Source organism: Rhinoderma darwinii (assembly GCF_050947455.1).
Source record: "Rhinoderma darwinii isolate aRhiDar2 chromosome 2 unlocalized genomic scaffold, aRhiDar2.hap1 SUPER_2_unloc_37, whole genome shotgun sequence".
NCBI classification, from domain to species: domain Eukaryota; kingdom Metazoa; phylum Chordata; class Amphibia; order Anura; family Rhinodermatidae; genus Rhinoderma; species Rhinoderma darwinii.
In genome coordinates, this window is record NW_027461704.1 from 383,375 (window position 1) to 396,109 (window position 12,735).

Consider the following 12,735-nt stretch of genomic DNA (forward strand, 5'->3'; position numbering starts at 1 on the left):
TATATGTAGATATATACACATTATACAGATGATATAGGGGTTATATGTAGATATATACACATTATACAGATGATATAGGGGTTATATGTAGATATATACACATTATACAGATGATATAGGGGTTATATGTAGATATATACACAGTATAAACATGTGATCGCTTCCACACATCATCTTATTGCGATCGCGCATGCGCATACATAGAATTAGCTGTTTTGTGGGCGGGACCGCAATTTAAATATTCATAAGCCTCCAGCGTTTTAGGGAATCAGCAGAGAAACGTGCAAATGATTAAAGGCGGGGTCTGGCCCTACGCGATGACGTAACAAGCCAGGCAGCCTCATGCTAATGTGCGGCGTGCAGCGTGATGACGTAGGCGCCCCTGCGGGTCCCGATTGCTGCAGCCGCTTGTCAGTGTGACGAAGATTGGCACCGGGTAAGCTGTCACTCACAGCGCCCGCCCGCCGGCCCGCACCGCTTCCCTGGTCTTCCCGCCGCCCTCCCGCCCCGCACTCCTCACACATACGCTGCCACCGGCGCCCGAGCCCATACAACCCCGCTCTGCGCGCCCCCGGCCTCCCACGGTGCTGTCCCTGCGCGTTCCCGGACCCTCCCCCTCCCTTTGCGCGATCCTGGACCCGCCCTCCCCTAGCGTGGACGCGCCTCCCTCTCATGTCCGCGCCTTCCTTATTCATCCAATAGAATGCGGAGTCTTTAGCGTATAGCCAATCACAGAGAGCACGGGGCTGTTGCTGGGGCTGCGGTTTTTGCGGCCGGAGGGAGGAGTATGACTATAGGGGCGGAGCTGACAGGGGAGGGGCTTTAGTAGAACGGGGTGGAGAAAACCGTTAAAATTGAGTGTTTACTGACGGTGGAGGCCCCTGTGTGCACCCTGAAAATATGTCCCCCCAGTCCGTTATTTATATCATGTCCCCTGTGTGCACCCTGAAAATATGTCCCCCCAGTCCGTTATTTATATCATGTCCCCTGTGTGCACCCTGAAAATATGTCCCCCCAGTCCGTTATTTATATCATGTCCCCTGTGTGCACCCTGAAAATATGCCCCCCCAGTCCGTTATTTATATCATGTCCCCTGTGTGCACCCTGAAAATATGTCCCCCCAGTCCGTTATTTATATCATGTCCCCTGTGTGCACCCTGAAAATATGTCCCCCCAGTCCGTTATTTATATCATGTCCCCTGTGTGCACCCTGAAAATATGCCCCCCCAGTCTGTTATTTATATCATGTCCCCTGTGTGCACCCTGAAAATATGTCCCCCCAGTCCGTTATTTATATCATGTCCCCTGTGTGCACCCTGAAAATATGCCCCCCCAGTCCGTTATTTATATCATGTCCCCTGTGTGCACCCTGAAAATATGCCCCCCCAGTCCGTTATTTATATCATGTCCCCTGTGTGCACCCTGAAAATATGTCCCCCCAGTCCGTTATTTATATCATGTCCCCTGTGTGCACCCTGAAAATATGTCCCCCCAGTCCGTTATTTATATCATGTCCCCTGTGTGCACCCTGAAAATATGTCCCCCCAGTCCGTTATTTATATCATGTCCCCTGTGTGCACCCTGAAAATATGCCCCCCCAGTCTGTTATTTATATCATGTCCCCTGTGTGCACCCTGAAAATATGTCCCCCCAGTCCGTTATTTATATCATTTCCCCTGTGTGCACCCTGAAAATATGCCCCCCCAGTCCGTTATTTATATTCTCTCCTGTGTGCACCCTGAAAATATGTCCCCCCAGTCCGTTATTTATATCATGTCCCCTGTGTGCACCCTGAAAATATGTCCCCCCAGTCCGTTATTTATATCATTTCCCCTGTGTGCACCCTGAAAATATGCCCCCCCCAGTCCGTTATTTATAGTCTCTCCTGTGTGCACCCTGAAAATATGTCCCCCCAGTCCGTTATTTATATCATGTCCCCTGTGTGCACCCTGAAAATATGTCCCCCCAGTCCGTTATTTATATCATGTCCCCTGTGTGCACCCTGAAAATATGCCCCCCCCAGTCCGTTATTTATATCATGTCCCCTGTGTGCACCCTGAAAATATGTCCCCCCAGTCCGTTATTTATATCATGTCCCCTGTGTGCACCCTGAAAATATGTCCCCCCCAGTCCGTTATTTATATCATGTCCCCTGTGTGCACCCTGAAAATATGCCCCCCAGTCCGTTATTTATATCATGTCCCCTGTGTGCACCCTGAAAATATGTCCCCCCAGTCCGTTATTTATATAATTTCCCCTGTGTGCACCCTGAAAATATGTCCCCCCCAGTCCGTTATTTATATCATGTCCCCTGTGTGCACCCTGAAAATATGCCCCCCAGTCCGTTATTTATATTCTCTCCTGTGTGCACCCTGAAAATATGTCCCCCCAGTCCGTTATTTATATCATGTCCCCTGTGTGCACCCTGAAAATATGTCCCCCCAGTCCGTTATTTATATAATTTCCCCTGTGTGCACCCTGAAAATATGCCCCCCCCAGTCCGTTATTTATATCATGTCCCCTGTGTGCACCCTGAAAATATGTCCCCCCCAGTCCGTTATTTATATCATGTCCCCTGTGTGCACCCTGAAAATATGTCCCCCCCAGTCCGTTATTTATATCATGTCCCCTGTGTGCACCCTGAAAATATGTCCCCCCAGTCCGTTATTTATATAATTTCCCCTGTGTGCACCCTGAAAATATGTCCCCCCCAGTCCGTTATTTATATCATGTCCCCTGTGTGCACCCTGAAAATATGCCCCCCAGTCCGTTATTTATATCATGTCCCCTGTGTGCACCCTGAAAATATGTCCCCCCAGTCCGTTATTTATATAATTTCCCCTGTGTGCACCCTGAAAATATGTCCCCCCCAGTCCGTTATTTATATAATTTCCCCTGTGTGCACCCTGAAAATATGTCCCCCCCAGTCCGTTATTTATATTCTCTCCTGTGTGCACCCTGAAAATATGTCCCCCCAGTCCGTTATTTATATCATGTCCCCTGTGTGCACCCTGAAAAGATGTCCCCCCCAGTGCGTTAATATGTCCCCATTGCGCGACCTGATAATATGTCCCCCGGTGCGTTATTGATACTGTCCCGTGTGCACCCAGAAAATATGTCCCCCCAGTCCGATATTCATAGAATGTCCCAAGTGCACCCTGATAATATGTCCCCCCCAGTCTTTTATTTATAGAATGTCCCCTGTGTGCACCCTGAAAATATGTCCCCCAGTGCGTTATTAATATGTCCCCCACCAGTGCGATATTCATGTTATGTCTCCTGTGTTCAACCATGAAAATATTTCTCCCAGTGCGCTATTTATATTATGCCCGCCTGTGTTATTTATATCCCGATACCGCCCTGTACACAGTGCCCATCCCGATGCCCCCCTGTACACAGTGCCCATCCCGATGCCCCCCTGTACACAGTGCCCATCCCGACACCCCCCTGTACACAGTGCCCATCCCGATGCCCCCCTGTACACAGTGCCCATCCCGACACCCCCCTGTACACAGTGTTCATCCCCGACACCCCCCTGTACACAGTGTTCATCCCCGACACCCCCTGTACACAGTGTTCATCCCCGACACCCCCTGTACACAGTGTTCATCCCCGACACCCCCCTGTACACAGTGTTCATCCCCGACACCCCCCTGTACACAGTGTTCATCCCCGACACCCCCTGTACACAGTGCCCATCCCCGACACCCCCTGTACACAGTGCCCATCCCCGACACCCCCTGTACACAGTGTTCATCCCCGACACCCCCCTGTACACAGTGCCCATCCCCGACACCCCCTGTACACAGTGTTCATCCCCGACACCCCCCTGTACACAGTGTTCATCCCCGACACCCCCCTGTACACAGTGTTCATCCCCGACACCCCCCTGTACACAGTGTTCATCCCCGACACCCCCCTGTACACAGTGTTCATCCCCGACACCCCCGTGTACACAGTGTTCATCCCCGACACCCCCCTGTACACAGTGTTCATCCCCGACACCCCCTGTACCCAGTGTTCATCCCCGACACCCCCTGTACACAGTGTTCATCCCCGACACCCCCCTGTACACAGTGTTCATCCCCGATACTCCCCTGTACACAGTGTTCATCCCCGACACCCCCCTGTACACAGTGTTCATCCCCGACACCCCCCTGTACGCATTGCCCATCCCCGACACCCCCCTGTACGCAATGCCCATTCCCGACACCCCCCTGTGCAGTGTTCATCCCCGATACTCCCCTGCACGCAGTGTTCATCTCCGACACCCCCCTGTACACAGTGTTCATCCCCGACACCCCCCTGTACACAGTGTTCATCCCCGACACCCCCCTGTACACAGTGTTCATCCCCGACACCCCCCTGTACACAGTGTTCATCCCCGACACCCCCCTGTACACAGTGTTCATACCCGACACCCCCCTGTACACAGTGTACATCCCCGACATCCCCCTGTACGCATTGCCCATCCCCGACACCCCCCTGTACGCAATGCCCATTCCCGACACCCCCCTGTGCAGTGTTCATCCCCGATACTCCCCTGCACGCAGTGTTCATCTCCGACACCCCCCTGTACACAGTGTTCATCCCCGACACCCCCCTGTACACAGTGTTCATCCCCGACACCCCCCTGTACACAGTGTTCATCCCCGACACCCCCCTGTACACAGTGTTCATCCCCGACACCCCCCTGTACACAGTGTACATCCCCGACATCCCCTGTACACAGTGTTCATCCCCGACACCCCCCTGTACACAGTGTTCATCCCCGACACCCCCCTGTACACAGTGTTCATCCCCGACACCCCCCTGTACACAGTGTTCATCCCCGACACCCCCTGTACACAGTGTTCATCCCCGACACCCCCCTGTACGCATTGCCCATCCCCGACACCCCCCTGTACGCAATGCCCATTCCCGACACCCCCCTGTACAGTGTTCATCCCCGATACTCCCCTGCACGCAGTGTTCATCCCCGATACCCCCTGTACGCAGTGTTCATCCCCGACACCCCCCTGTACGCAGTGTTCATCCCCGACACCCCCCTGTACGCAGTGTTCATCCCCGACACCCCCCTGTATACAGTGTTCATCCCCGACACCCCCCTGTACACAGTGTTCATCCCCGACACCCCCGTGTACACAGTGTTCATCCCCGACACCCCCCTGTACACAGTGTTCATCCCCGACACCCCCTGTACACAGTGTTCATCCCCGACACCCCCTGTACACAGTGTTCATCCCCGACACCCCCTGTACACAGTGTTCATCCCCGACACCCCCTGTACACAGTGTTCATCCCCGACACCCCCCTGTACGCAGTGTTCATCCCCGACACCCCCCTGTACGCAGTGTTCATCCCCGACACCCCCCTGTATACAGTGTTCATCCCCGACACCCCCCTGTACACAGTGTTCATCCCCGACACCCCCGTGTACACAGTGTTCATCCCCGACACCCCCCTTTACACAGTGTTCATCCCCGACACCCCCTGTACACAGTGTTCATCCCCGACACCCCCCTGTACACAGTGTTCATCCCCGACACCCCCTGTACACAGTGTTCATCCCCGACACCCCCCTGTACGCATTGCCCATCCCCGACACCCCCCTGTATGCAATGCCCATTCCCGACACCTCCCTGTACAGTGTTCATCCCCGATACTCCCCTGCACGCAGTGTTCATCCCCGACACCCCCCTGTACACAGTGTTCATCCCCGACACCCCCCTGTACACAGTGTTCATCCCCGACACCCCCCTGTACACAGTGTTCATCCCCGACACCCCCCTGTACACAGTGTTCATCCCCGACACCCCCCTGTACACAGTGTACATCCCCGACACCCCCCTGTACACAGTGTTCATCCCCGACACCCCCCTGTACACAGTGTTCATCCCCGACACCCCCCTGTACACAGTGTTCATCCCCGACACCCCCCTGTACGCATTGCCCATCCCCGACACCCCCCTGTACGCAATGCCCATTCCCGACACCCCCCTGTACAGTGTTCATCCCCGATACTCCCCTGCACGCAGTGTTCATCCCCGATACCCCCTGTACGCAGTGTTCATCCCCGACACCCCCCTGTACGCAGTGTTCATCCCCGACACCCCCCTGTACGCAGTGTTCATCCCCGACACCCCCCTGTACGCAGTGTTCATCCCCGACACCCCCCTGTACGCAGTGTTCATCCCCGACACCCCCCTGTACGCAGTGTTCATCCCCGACACCCCCCTGTACGCAGTGTTCATCCCCGACACCCCCTGTACGCAGTGTTCATCCCCCATTCCCTTCTGTACGCAGTGCCCATCCCCGATACCCGCCTGTACGCAGTGCCCATCCCCGATACCCGCCTGTACGCAGTGCCCATCCCCGACACCCCCCTGTACGCAGTGCCCATCCCCGACACCCCCCTGTACGCAATGCCCATTCCCTATACCCACCTGTACGCAATGCCCATTCCCGACACCCACCTGTACGCAGTGCCCATCCCCGACACCCCCCTGTATGCAATGCCCATTCCCGATCCCCTGTACACACTTCTAGAAGCCTCCTGTCCTCCCTGTACGCAGTGCCCATCCCCGATACCCCCCTGTACACACTTCTAGAAGCCTCCTGTCCTCCCTGTACGCAGTGCCCATCCCCGATACCTGCCAGTACGCAGTGCCCATCCCCGAAACCCGCCTGTACGTAGTGCCCATCCCCGATATCCCCCTGTACACAGTGCTAGAAGCCTCCTGTCCCCCCTGTACGCAGTTCCCATCCCCGATACCCTCCCGTATGCAGTTCCCATCCTCAATATCCACCCTTACACAGTGCCCATCCACGATAATCCCTGTACACGGTGCTAGAAGCCTCCTGTCCTCCCTGTACACTGTGCCCATCCCGATACCCCCTGTGCGCAGTGCCCATCCAAGATACCCCCCTGTGCGCAGTGCTCATCCAAGATACCCCCCCTGTACGCAGTGCCCATCCTAGATACCCCCCTGTACGCAGTGCCCATCCCAGATACCCCCCGTACGCAGTGCCCATCCTCGATATCCCCCTGTACACGGTGCTAGAAGACTCCTGTCCTCCCTGTACTCTGTGCCAATCTCGATACTCCCCTGTACACAGTGCTCATCCCCGATACCCCCTGTGCGCAGTGCCCATCCAAGATACCCCCCTGTGCGCAGTGCCCATCCAAGATACCCCCTGTACGCAGTGCCCATCCCCGATACCCCCTGAACACAGTGCTCATCCCCGATATCCCCATGTACACAGTGCCCATCCCCGATACCCCCTGTACAGAGTGCCCATCCCCGATACCCCCCTGTACAGAGTGCCCATCCCCGATACCCCCCTGTACAGAGTGCCCATCCCCGATACCCCCCTGTACACAGTGCCCATCCCCGATACCCCCCTGTACACAGTGCCCATCCCCGATACCCCCCTGTACAGAGTGCCCATCCCCGATACCCCCCTGTACAGAGTGCCCATCCCCGATACCCCCCTGTACAGAGTGCCCATCCCCGATACCCCCCTGTACAGAGTGCCCATCCCCGATACCCCCCTGTTCACAGTGTACATCCCCGACACCCCCCTGTACACAGTGTTCATCCCTGATACCCCCCTGTACACAGTGTTCATCCCCGATACTCCCCTGTACACATTGCCCATCCCCGACACCCCCCTGTACGCAATGCCCATTCCCGACACCCCCCTGTACAGTGTTCATCCCCGATACTCCCCTGCACACAGTGTTCATCCCCGATACTCCCCTGTACGCAGTGTTCATCCCCGATACCCCCTGTACGCAGTGTTCATCCCCGACACCCCCCTGTACGCAGTGTTCATCCCCGACACCCCCCTGTACGCAGTGTTCATCCCCGACACCCCCCTGTACGCAGTGTTCATCCCCGACACCCCCCTGTACGCAGTGTTCATCCCCGACACCCCCCTGTACGCAGTGTTCATCCCCGACACCCCCCTGTACGCAGTGTTCATCCCCGACACCCCCCTGTACGCAGTGTTCATCCCCCATTCCCCCCTGTACGCAGTGCCCATCCCCGATACCCCCCTGTACGCAGTGTTCATCCCCGATACCCCCCTGTACGCAGTGCCCATCCCGACGCCCCCCTGTACGCAGTGCTCATCCCCGACGCCCCCTGTACACAGTGTTCATCCCCGACACCCCCCTGTACACAGTGTTCATCCCCGACACCCCCATGTACACAGTGTTCATCCCCGACACCCCCCTGTACACAGTGTTCATCCCCGACACCCCCTGTACACAGTGCCCATCCCCGACACCCCCTGTACACAGTGTTCATCCCCGACACCCCCCTGTACACAGTGCCCATCCCCGACACCCCCTGTACACAGTGTTCATCCCCGACACCCCCCTGTACACAGTGTTCATCCCCGACACCCCCCTGTACACAGTGTTCATCCCCGACACCCCCCTGTACACAGTGCCCATCCCCGACACCCCCTGTACACAGTGTTCATCCCCGATACTCCCCTGTACACAGTGTTCATCCCCGACACCGCCCTGTACACAGTGTTCATCCCCGACACCCCCCTGTACACAGTGTTCATCCCCGACACCCCCCTGTACACAGTGTTCATCCCCGACACCCCCCTGTACACAGTGTTCATCCCCGACACCCCCCTGTACACAGTGTTCATCCCCGACACCCCCCTGTACACAGTGTTCATCCCCGACACCCCCCTGTACACAGTGTTCATCCCCGACACCCCCCTGTACACAGTGTTCATCCCCGACACCCCCCTGTACACAGTGTTCATCCCCGACACCCCCCTGTACACAGTGTTCATCCCCGACACCCCCCTGTACACAGTGTTCATCCCCGACACCCCCCTGTACACAGTGTTCATCCCCGACACCCCCCTGTACACAGTGTTCATCCCCGACACCCCCCTGTACACAGTGTTCATCCCCGAAACCCCCCTGTACACAGTGTTCATCCCCGACACCCCCCTGTACACAGTGCCCATCCCCGACACCCCCTGTACACAGTGTTCATCCCCGACACCCCCCTTTACACAGTGTTCATCCCCGACACCCCCCTGTACACAGTGCCCATCCCCGACACCCCCCTGTACACAGTGCCCATCCCCGACACCCCCCTGTACACAGTGTTCATCCCCGACACCGCCCTGTACACAGTGTTCATCCCGACACCCCCCTGTACACAGTGTTCATCCCCGACACCCCCCTGTACACAGTGTTCATCCCCGACACCCCCCTGTACACAGTGTTCATCCCCGACACCCCCCTGTACACAGTGTTCATCCCCGACACCCCCTGTACACAGTGTTCATCCCCGACACCCCCCTTTACACAGTGCCCATCCCCGACACCCCCTGTACACAGTGCCCATCCCCGACACCCCCCTGTACAGTGTTCATCCCCGATACTCTCCTGCACACAGTGTTCATCCCCGATACTCTCCTGTACGCAGTGTTCATCCCCGATACTCCCTGTACGCAGTGTTCATCCCCGACACCCCCCTGTACGCAGTGTTCATCCCCGACACCCCCTGTACGCAGTGTTCATCCCCGACACCCCCCTGTACGCAGTGTTCATCCCCGACACCCCCTGTACGCAGTGTTCATCCCCGACACCCCCCTGTACGCAGTGTTCATCCCCCATTCCCCCCTGTACGCAGTGCCCATCCCCGATACCCCCCTGTACGCAGTGTTCATCCCCGACACCCGCCTGTACGCAGTGCCCATCCCCGACACCCCCCTGTACGCAGTGCCCATCCCCGACACCCCCCTGTACGCAGTGCCCATCCCCGACACCCCCCTGTACGCAGTGCCCATCCCCGACACCCCCCTGTACGCAATGCCCATTCCCTATACCCACCTGTACGCAATGCCCATTCCCGAAACCCCCCTGTACGCAGTGCCCATCCCCGACACCCCCCCTGTACGCAATGCCCATTCCCGATACCCCCCTGTACACACTTCTAGAAGCCTCCTGTCCTCCCTGTACGCAGTGCCCATCCCCGATACCTGCCAGTACGCAGTGCCCATCCCCGATACCCGCCTGTACGTAGTGCCCATCCCCGATATCCCCCTGTACACAGTGCTAGAAGCCTCCTGTCCCCCCTGTAAGCAGTTCCCATCCCCGATACCCTCCCGTATGCAGTTCCCATCCTCGATATCCACCCTTACACAGTGCCCATCCACGATAATCCCTGTACACGGTGCTAGAAGCCTCCTGTCCTCCCTGTACACTGTGCCCATCCCGATACCCCCTGTGCGCAGTGCCCATCCAAGATACCCCCCTGTGCGCAGTGCTCATCCAAGATACCCCCCTGTACGCAGTGCCCATCCTAGATACCCCCCTGTACGCAGTGCCCATCCCCGATACCCCCCTGAACACAGTGCTCATCCCCGATATCCCCATGTACACAGTGCCCATCCCCGATACCCCCTGTACAGAGTGCCCATCCCCGATACCCCCCTGTACAGTGTGCCCATCCCCGATACCCCCCTGTACAGAGTGCCCATCCCCGATACCCCCCTGTACAGAGTGCCCATCCCCGATACCCCCCTGTACAGAGTGCCCATCCCCGATACCCCCCTGTACAGAGTGCCCATCCCCGATACCCCCCTGTACAGAGTGCCCATCCCCGATACCCCCCTGTACAGAGTGCCCATCCCCGATACCCCCCTGTACAGAGTGCCCATCCCCGATACCCCCCTGTACAGAGTGCCCATCCCCGATACCCCCCTGTACAGAGTGCCCATCCCCGATAACGCCCTGTACAGAGTGCCCATCCCCGATACCCCCCTGTACAGAGTGCCCATCCCCGATACCCCCCTGTACACAGTGTCCATCCCCGATACCCCCTGTACACAGTGTCCATCCCCGATACCCCCATGTACAAAGTGCCCATCGCCGATACCCCCCTGTACACAGTGCCCATCGCCGATACCCCCCTGTACACAGTGCCCATCGCCGATACCCCCCTGTACACAGTGCTCATCACCGATACCCCCCTGTAAACAGTGCTCATCCAGGATACCCCCCTGTACACAGTGCTCATCCCCGATACCCCCATGTACACAGTGCTAGAATCCTCCTGTCCTCCCTGTACACAGCGCCCATCCCCGATACCCGCTTGTACGCAGTGCCCATCCCCGATACCCCCCTGTACACAGTGCCTATCCCAGATACCCCCCTGTACGCAGTGTCCATCCCAGATACCCCCCTGTACATAGTGCCCATCCCCGATACACCCCTGTACGCAGTTCCCATCCCGATACACCCCTGTATGCAGTGTCCATCCCCGATACCCCCCTGTACGCAGTGCCCATCCCCGATACCCCCTGTATGCAGTGCCCATCCCCGATACCCCCTGTACGCAGTGCCCATCCCCGATATCTGTTCTACGCAGTGCCCATCCCCGATATCCCCCTGTACGCAGTGTCCATCCTCGATACACCCCTGTACGCAGTGCCCATCCCCAATACCTCCTGTATGCAGTGCCCATCCCTGATACCCCTTCTATGCAGTGCCCATCCCCGATACCCCCCTGTACACATTGCCCATCCCCGATACCCCCTGTACGCAGTGCCCATCCATGATACCCCCTGTACACGGTGGTAGAAGCCTCCTGTCGTCCCTGTAAACTGTGCCCATCCCGATACCCCCTTGTACACAGTGCCCATCCACGATACCCCCCTGTACACAGTGCTAGAAGCCTCCTGTTCTCACTGTACACTGCCCATCCCGATACCTCCATATACACAGTGCCCATCCCCGATACCCTCCTGTACACAGTGCACATCCCCGATACCCCCCTGTACACAGTGACCATCCCCAATACCCCACTGTACACAGTGCCCATCCCCGATTCCCCCTGTATAGAGTGCTAGAAGCCTCATATCCTCCTTGTACACAGTGCCCTCCCCGATACCCGCCTGTACGCAGTGCCCATCCCCGATACCCGCCTGTACGCAGTGTCCATCCCTGATACCCCCTGTACACACTTCTAGAAGCCTCCTGTCCTCCCTGTACGCAGTGCCCATCCCCGATACCTGCCAGTACGCAGTGCCCATCCCCGATACCCCCCTGTACACACTTCTAGAAGCCTCCTGTCCTCCCTGTACGCAGTGCCCATCCCCGATACCCGCCTGTACGCAGTGCCCATCCCCGATACCCCCCTGTACACACTTCTAGAAGCCTCCTGTCCTCCCTGTACGCAGTGCCCATCCCCGATACCTGCCAGTACGCAGTGCCCATCCCCGATACCCGCCTGTACGTAGTGCCCATCCCCGATATCCCCCTGTACACAGTGCTAGAAGCCTCCTTTCCCCCCTGTACGCAGTTCCCATCCCCGATACCCTCCCGTATGCAGTTCCCATCCTCGATATCCACCCTTACACAGTGCCCATCCACGATAATCCCTGTACACGGTGCTAGAAGCCTCCTGTCCTCCCTGTACACTGTGCCCATCCCGATACCCCCTGTGCGCAGTGCCCATCCAAGATACCCCCCTGTGCGCAGTGCTCATCCAAGATACCCCCCCTGTACGCAGTGCCCATCCTAGATACCCCCCTGTACGCAGTGCCCATCCCAGATACCCCCCGTACGCAGTGCCCATCCTCGATATCCCCCTGTACACGGTGCTAGAAGACTCCTGTCCTCCCTGTACACTGTGCCAATCTCGATACTCCCCTGTACACAGTGCTCATCCCCGATACCCCCTGTGC

The 12,735-nt window shown here is 57.6% G+C and overlaps 1 protein-coding gene across 3 annotated transcripts in view; it reads left to right on the plus strand.

Moving 5' to 3' along the window:
- Nucleotides 1-331: 331 nt before the first annotated feature.
- The window catches only part of PKNOX1 (PBX/knotted 1 homeobox 1), a 52,384-nt gene continuing 39,980 nt past the window's right edge, over nt 332-12,735 (plus strand). For all 3 annotated transcript variants that reach the window (XM_075847253.1, XM_075847254.1, XM_075847255.1), the window contains exon 1: nt 332-436. The gene's annotated coding sequence lies outside the window, so the exon portion shown is untranslated. The remainder of the gene's footprint in view (nt 437-12,735) is intronic.